Source organism: Sturnus vulgaris, chromosome 28 (genome assembly GCF_052056855.1).
Source record: "Sturnus vulgaris isolate bStuVul1 chromosome 28, bStuVul1.hap1, whole genome shotgun sequence".
In the NCBI taxonomy this organism is placed as follows: domain Eukaryota; kingdom Metazoa; phylum Chordata; class Aves; order Passeriformes; family Sturnidae; genus Sturnus; species Sturnus vulgaris.
In genome coordinates this window covers 3193644-3201846 of record NC_142270.1, presented here as the reverse complement: position 1 = coordinate 3201846, position 8203 = coordinate 3193644, and positions in this window count along the sequence as shown.

Here is an 8203-nt window from a genome sequence, read left to right as displayed (position 1 = left end):
GTTCAGGCCAGACACGGAATTTATATTTTAAACAGTGTGAGTTGTTAACCCTGGAAATAACTTGAGAGATTCTCTGCCTGTCTGAGTTAAATTGGTGGTGGCTGATGCTCTCTGCACAGGGGGACGGGACCAGACCCAGCCTCGTCACGTTAATTATCCCAAACTGGAGCTGCATGTTTGGAGCTACAGGGCTTCTGGGACAGGGCCTGGATCTTCCCTGTGCTTTTCTTTGGGATGAATCCAATTTTTCAGGGCTAATTAGACAGCACTTTATTGCTCTGTGCAGCCTCTGAAAGTTGAGGTCAAGTGGATCGAAAAGAATTTGGACCATGACGTGAGCGTTTCCTGCTGCTGCTGTCATAAACACCAGAAAAGGCAGGATTATTACCAGATCTTGGGGTTTTTTACATTTTTATGTGCCTCTTGAAGATCTCTGTTCTTTTCTGATGCCCTAAAAAGCGAAGTGAACTTTGTTGGAACCCCTCCCATGCTGCAGAAGCAGAGTAAATCCAGCTGTGCTTGTTGTTCTCTGCATTGAGCGATGTCAACCTCATTTTCTCCCTCTGCCTCAGCCCTTCTCCAGGCACATCTTTTGGAAAAATCACTTCGTGCTGCTCTGTGTGACATTCCAAACTTCCAGCCACCCTTGGCCAAATCATTATTTCAAGGGTGAGGGGGTGAACTTGCCATTGGCTTAAGACTCTGCTGGCATTTCACTGCCAGCCCCGGTCTTCAATAGGAACTTATCTCTGTGAGACTCCAGGTTTTAATGGAATTCAAGTCACAGCAATAATAGGGTCAGGCCCAGCCTTTCCCAGCACTGCCAGCAAGGTTTAGTTTATTTATTTTTATTTTCATGGCCACCAAAGCCTTAAATAGAGCTTCTCTGATGAGGCCTCCATGGGGAAGGGGCCTTGGAAAGGGAAAATAAATTCAGGTTCCTACAAGAGACTCCTTTCTGCAGTTCCCTGCTAGTCCCAGCCTCAGCAGAAAGGTGGGAATTTGGTGAGGGGTAAAACACAGAAATGTTGGTCCTGGCTTTGCTCATGGCAGCACATCAGAGTTTTCCAGGTGGATTCACCCAGGAGTGAGAGCTGCCTCTGAACTTAATGAATCACGGAATCGTTAAGGTTGGGAAAGACTTTTAAGATCCTTGGAAGAGTTCAAGGTTGGATGCATTTGGAGCAGCCTGGCCTAGTGGAAGGTGTCCCTGCCCATGGTAGAGGGTGGAACTGGGTGATCTTTAAAGTCCCTTCCAACCCCACCCATTCCATGATTTCATTCCGTGAAATGATGGCTGGCCCTCTGTCCAGTTTAGTTCAAGTATTATTTGTTTTAGCTGTTTCTTCTGTTCTTTTGTCGTTGTTGTTGTTGTGTATAAAATTGCCAGTGTCTGTTTTTGTGCTTTGCATGCTTGGCCTCAGGCCAGGAAGAAGCTTCTGGCCCCTCCTGAGTTCAGATCTTTGAATTTGCAAGGAGCAACAAACCCTCCAAGGATTCCCCCCGAGGTCTGCGAGTGCAGGCGCTCGCCCGGGGCTGTTGACTGGAACAAATGGATTTGTACAGCACATCCTGGTGCTCAGCTCCCCACGGACACCACGGCAGCCAAAGGGGAAAAAACCATTTCCAAATCCTCACACATTCCCTCCTGCAGCACCTGTCTGTGCTTTGAAAGACAAAAGGTGCACGAGAGGTCGCGGGGCTGCTGCAGCTCAACTGAAGATGTTTTGTCAGTCGATCCAGGCGAGGTTTTAAACCTCTACCATCAAAAAGGCACCAGTTAGACAGGATGGAACAGTCAGAAGCTGGATGTGGGCAGCTGGAACGCTTTGGGAATGTTTGCAGGATCGGGGGCGCTGTTTTGCTGTTTGTTGGGTTGGGTTAGAAAGATTGGTTGGGTTGGAAAGAATGGATGGGTTGGAAAAGTGATTGGGTTGGAAAAGTGGTTGGGTTGGAAAGGATGGTTGGGTTGGAAAGAATGGATGGGTTGTAAAAGTGATTGGGTTGGAAAGGGTGGATGGGTTGTAAAAGTGATTGGGTTGGAAAAATGTTTGGGTTGGAAAGGGTGGATGGGTTGGAAAGGGTGGATGGATGGGTTGGAAAGAATGGATGGGTTGGAAAAGTGATTGGGTTGAGAAGAAATTTGAGCTGGAAAGGATTGCAAAGAATGGCTGGACTGGAACGGGTGGTTGGGTTGGAAAGAATGGATGGGTTGTAATGATTGTTGGGTTGAGAAGAATGGCTGGGTTGGAAAGGGTCATTGATTGGAGATGCTCTTTGAGCTGGAAAGGATCGTTAGATTGCTGGAAAGGATTACAAAAGGTGCTTGGACTGGAAAGGGTGGATGGGTTGGAAAGAGTGGATGGATGGGAAAGGGTGGATGGGTTGGAAAAGATGGTTGAGTTTGAAAGGATGGTTGGGTTGGAAAGGATGTTTGGATTCAAAAGGATGGAGGATTAGTTTCCCAAAGAGTGATGAGCCCCATGATCCTGAGCCAGGAAATATTCAAATGGAGTTTATCTTCTGCTGAGCAGATTGAATTGGCAAAGTCACCTCCGAGACTGTGCAAGGGGAGGGAAGATCTCAAACTCTGCTGCCACATCAGTGGGTGCTGTCAGGATGGGACTTTTTATTTTTCTTTTTTCTTTTTTTTTTTTTCTTTTTTGCACTGATGTGGGAGGATCCCTCCTCCTGTCTGAACTTTGCCTCCCACCTGGCTCATCCAAACCCCTCCAAACTCTGCCAGGCTCCAAGCTGGGATTTGATGAAGCCCGAGTGACACTGGGTGGGACACCAAGACAGAGCCAGGACACGTCGAGAGCGGCGTTTTCCTGGCAGGGGAGTCTCGGTGGGCTTTGATTAATAACAACTCCTGGCACCACGGATATCTCTCACCCAAGGATATGCAAATATTCACTGATTGAGAAATTCCCTGCACTCACCGAGGCTCCTTGTTTGCTTTTGTGTCGTGCAAGAACTTCTGAAGGTCACAACTCAACAGCTCGGGGCTTGAGGGAATGTTCTGCACATCAAAGAGGAGAATGTGAGTGGCTGGAAGAGAAAAACACCAGACTGGAAATGCCAGAATGGAGAGAAAAGGGAAAAGGAGGAAAGGAGGAAAGGAAAGGAAAGGAAAGGAAAGGAAAGGAAAGGAAAGGAAAGGAAAGGAAAGGAAAGGAAAGGAAAGGAAAGGAAAGGAAAGGAAAGGAAAGGAAAGGAAAGGAAAGGAAAGGAAAGGAAAGGAAAGGAAAGGAAAGGAAAGGAAAGGAAAGGAAAGGAAAGGAAAGGAAAGGAAAGGAAAGGAAAGGAAAGGAAAGGAAAGGAAAGGAAAGGAAAGGAAAGGAAAGGAAAGGAAAGGAAAGGAAAGGAAAGGAAAGGAAAGGAAAGGAAAGGAAAGGAGGATAACGAGTTCTTACAGCAATGAAGAGGAAGGAATAGCCAGACCCTTTGTACCTGCTGAGACTGACAAAATTAACACAAATAGGTGAACTGATAGAAAAAAAAAGAAGATTTCGTGGAAAGTCCGTGTAGTGGCACACTGGGAACAGAACTGAGATTCTCCCAGCTGGGATTCCCATATTTTAAAGCCAAGCCCAGCCTTTTAGGACGGGTCTCCCAGCTGCTGTGGGCTGTTGTGCAGGAGGCAAGGTCGATTTATGCTTGCTGCAGATCCCTTGATGGGGATCTACGGTGGTAATTATTCATGCTCACCATTCATACTTGGGGATTAATTAACTATTCGTGGTTCCTATAAAGAATATTGTCAACCATTTAATGGCTCATTGAGTTCAGCAGGATTTCGAGCTTCTCTCTCACGATTTCCACAGGATGGTTATTGTGATTTGTGACCTGGAGGAGCAGCGAGGGAGCTCTGAGCAGACCAGGAGCGTTTCAGTGTTACTTCTGCCCTGTGACAAACGGGTTTTAATTGGATTTACACGGGTTTTGTTTGGTGAGATGAGGCAGATGAAGAGAGGACATACAGTAGAGTTTTTTTAAAAATATATAAAAGAGGTGTTTTGGTCCTGCCAGGTGTTCCAGGGGTGCTTTTCAACTCTATCAACAAGGGTGAGTGTTGGATCTCAGAAACCTGAGGGGTTTTGAGCTTTCTGTGCTTTCTGGCACTGACCCCCTGCAGAACACTGCTTTGGACCTGAGGCCTTGGAGAAGCTTCCAAAATGTGAGTGGTGGAGTTAAAATCACGGGTGTGGGGTTAAACAGAAGTGTGTGATTGCACACGGTGAAGGGGTTTAAATCTGAGATTTTTATAATACAGTGATAGGTGTGGGACAGGATGGTGTTCACCACCTTTTGGTGCTCACCTCCCTTCTTCTTCCTGGTTTCAGGCAGTAATTTCTGGTTGGACAATTAGTGACACACTGAGGGTCACCTGAATTTGGTTATTGGGTTAAAAGTATCAATAATATCGGTGTTATTTCTCTATTGAACTCTTCAGCAATAAACAACCAAGCCCAAATACGAGAAAACCCATTTCCTTGGTGTGTTTTTTAATCCTGGCTCTGAGTGAACACAGAAGAAATTTCAAACAAACCACAGATTAAGTGGTGCAAAACACCACCCCGTTACAGGTGAGTGTTCAAAATTAATTCCTGCATGTGTTAGACCACTGGTCTTGCATTTCCCTTCATAAAGGTGCTGGAGTCAAGCCCTTGAGCCTGGTTTGAACACTCTGGACCTGTTTAAAAAATGTGTGGATGTGGCACTTGGGGACGTGGGTGAGGGTTGGGTTTGGCTGGCAGAACAGTTGGATTCCATGATCTCAAAGGCTTTTCCAATGATTTTTTTTGATAATGTGATTTTGTACCCAAAAAAAACCCGTCAGGTTCTGCCTAACTCAGCACGTTGGCTGTTGAATATTTCTGAAAATGTTTATTATTCCAGTGAGAAGTGTGGACTGTCTGGAATATGTAATGCCAGCTGTGGCTGCAATGGCCTGGGGTGCTCCTGGAATGATTAATTGCTCAAGTAAGTCTTTGTAACTCACTACTGTGCATTTATTTCCAGGGGGAAAAAAAAAAGCATTTTCGAGAGAGTAAAAATGGCCTTTCTTAAGGTAACAGATTGCTGTGCTGCAGAATCCTCTCAGAATCTGCTTGGTATGAGGGTCTGAGAGTGGCCAAGAGGCCAAGGGGCATTTTTTTGATCTGCTGATGTCCTTATTCCTCATCTTTTCACAAGATTTGGTGTGTGGGCCACAAAATTCTCAGAGCTGAGGCAGATCAGGATGAGAAAGAAAAGGAGTGAGGAGGTTCCTCCAGTTTACAGAAGGTTTTAGGATTTTGCCACCTGAGCAGAGTTGTGGCTTTAAAGCAAAAGAGAGAAGGCTTAGACTAAACACTAAATAGGAATACTAAATACTGGGAAGGAATTCCTGGCTGGGAGGGTGTGAGGGGCTGGGATGGAATTCCAGGATTTGCTGTGGCTGCCCCTGGATCCCTGGAAGTGTCCCAGGCCAGGCTGGAGCCCCCTGGGACAGTGGGAGGGGTCCCTGCCATGGCAGGGGTGGCTCTGATGGGATTTCAGGTCCCTTCCAAGCCAAAGGAATTCAGGATTCCATGTGCTGGTTTCAATGGGATTTGGGGAAGAAATCTGGGATGTCCCTGGATCCCTGTTCCAGGCCCAGCTGGAGCAGCCTGGGATAGTGGAAGGTGTCCCTGCCCATGGGGGGACTGGATGGACTTGGAGGTCCCCTCCAACCCAAGATCCCATGGGCAGGTTTAGATGGGATATTGGGAAGGAATTCCTGGCTGGGATGGAATTCCCAGATTTGCTGTGGCTGCCCCTGGATCCCTGGAATGTCCCAGGCCAGGCTGGAGCCCCCTGGGCAGTGCAGTTGATCTTTAAGGTCATTTCCAACCCAAACCACGCTGGGATTCCAGTCCCATACTGGGATGAAAAGCTTTAAGGAGAGAATGGAGGGAATTGAGAGGCTGGATGTCACAGACTGGGGATGGAAAAGCTGGAATTGGGTGTGTGAGAGGCTGGGAGGAATGTCAGAAGGAATTTCTCCCCATCCCTAACCCATGGGTGTAATATTTCCCTATTGTGGATGAAGGAACTGCACCCAAGTCCCTTTGGCTCTGCAGGGTTCCAGCTCAGTGAGGTGTGGGGCATTAAATAATTCAATGTCCTTAAATAATTCAATGTTCACAGCATTCCAATCAGCCTGTGCCAAGGGATCAGGGGAAAAAAAAAAAAAAAACAATTTCCCAAAGTAGTTTTTTGGCAATGGATCTGCCAAATCTCGAGCAACCTTCTCGTGCTAAATGGTGAAGCCAATTTGCAAATTCCTGCGTGGAGCAGGGCCCGAGCTGGCCTGGAGGTGATTTCCTTGTGCCATCATCACCTGCTGCCAATGAGGGAACAAAGAAACGCCAGTGGGGGAAAAAAAAAACCTCATGGAAATATTCTGATTGATGTTCTGGCTTTGGAGAGGGAGGAGAGGAGGGTGTGTGCAGCGGGGGAGTTTTTCTGGGTGGAAAGAAGGGAGAGGTGTTCTCCCTGACATTTTACACTCTGATTTTTGAAGCCTGGCTCGTGCAATGATGGAATTGTAGAGCCAAGACTTTGGATCAGGATTTACTTCAGCATTATGGTCTCTCTCATGCCCACAAATAAATTAAATGCGTTTCCTCATTCCCCTCAACACTTAAAAAAACAAAAGAAGCCCAGAAGCTGAAAAAGCAGAGATGTAGCTGATAAAGGGCTCAGAATCCTCAAGGGAGCTGGGGCCTGGTGCAGCCTGTCCTGCAGCCCTGGTGTGTGAAATCTGGCTGCAGATTTATTGAGAGGCTTCAGCTGGTGCCTGATCCCTGTCAGGAGCTCCTGGGTGCCAGGAGAGCCTCCCCCTGTCCCTGTGTTCAGTGTCTGCCAGGAAGAAGCAGGTTTGGGCTTTAAGGTTTAGTTATTTTTCCTGCTTTGTTCTTTTTTTTTTTTTTTTTTTTTTTCTCATCGGTTGCTGCAGAGGCTTTGGTGGGGGCTGCCCTGGTAAAAACTCTGCACGAGCATTGATTTCCTTGGTGCTTGAGGATGCAGAAAATAGGAAAGACGAGTTTTCCTGCAATACTGAAAAGCCACTTCAACCCAAAGGCACAGAGCCTTTGGTGAGGACCTTTCTGGGTTAGGCTGGGAGGGAGAAAACCTCACCCAGGCACACAGAACTGAGCCTCCCTGGCTTTTATTTCTCATTTTCACCCACTGCTGTTTGCTTTCACAGCATCACAGGATCCTGGAATGGTTTTGGTGGGAAAGGACCTTAAAATCCTCCCATCCCACCCCTGCCATGGCAGGGACCCCTCCCACTGTCCCAGATTATCCCAGCCTGGCCTGGGACACTTCCAGGGATCCAGGGGCAGCCACAGCAAATCTGGGAATTCCATCCCAGCCAGGAATTCCTTCCCAATATCCCATCCAAACCTGCCCATGGGATCTTGGATTGGAGGGCACCTCCAAGTCCATCCAGTCCCACCATGGGCAGGGACACCTTCCACTATCCCAGGCTGCTCCAGCTGGGCCTGGAACAGGGATCCAGGGACATCCCAGATTTCTTCCCCAAATCCCATTGAAACCAGCACATGGAATCCTGAATTCCTTTGGCTTGGAAGGGACCTGAAATCCCATCAGAGCCACCCCTGCCATGGCAGGGACCCCTCCCACTGTCCCAGGGGGCTCCAGCCTGGCCTGGGACACTTCCAGGGATCCAGGGGCAGCCACAACAAATCTGGGAATTCCATCCCATCCCTCACCACCCTCCCAGGGAGGAATTAATTCCCAATATTCCATCCATCCCTGTCCTCTGGCAGTGGGAAGCCGTTTCCTTGTGCCCACTTTGGTTTCCCCCTTGTTCTCACTCCCACTCCCAAACTGTCACCCCAAAAATAAAAAAACATAATTTGGGTTGGGTGACAGCTCAACATAAATTAAACTCTTCATTTTGGGGTTCATGGCTGTGTCTCAGTGCAAATTTGCTTTAAATTTGCCTCAAAAATTCCCCCAGCACTGTCAGAAAATCACCTCCCTCCCAGACAACGTGCTGCTCCCCTGCCCCAGGAGTGCAGCTGGGCTCTGATAATGCTGAATCCAGGATTTTTTAATGCACAGAGTTGGTTTTTTTGTTTTGGTTTTTTTTTGTTTTGTTTTGTTTTGTTTTTTGGGGGGTGGGTTTTTTTGGTTGTTTTTTTTT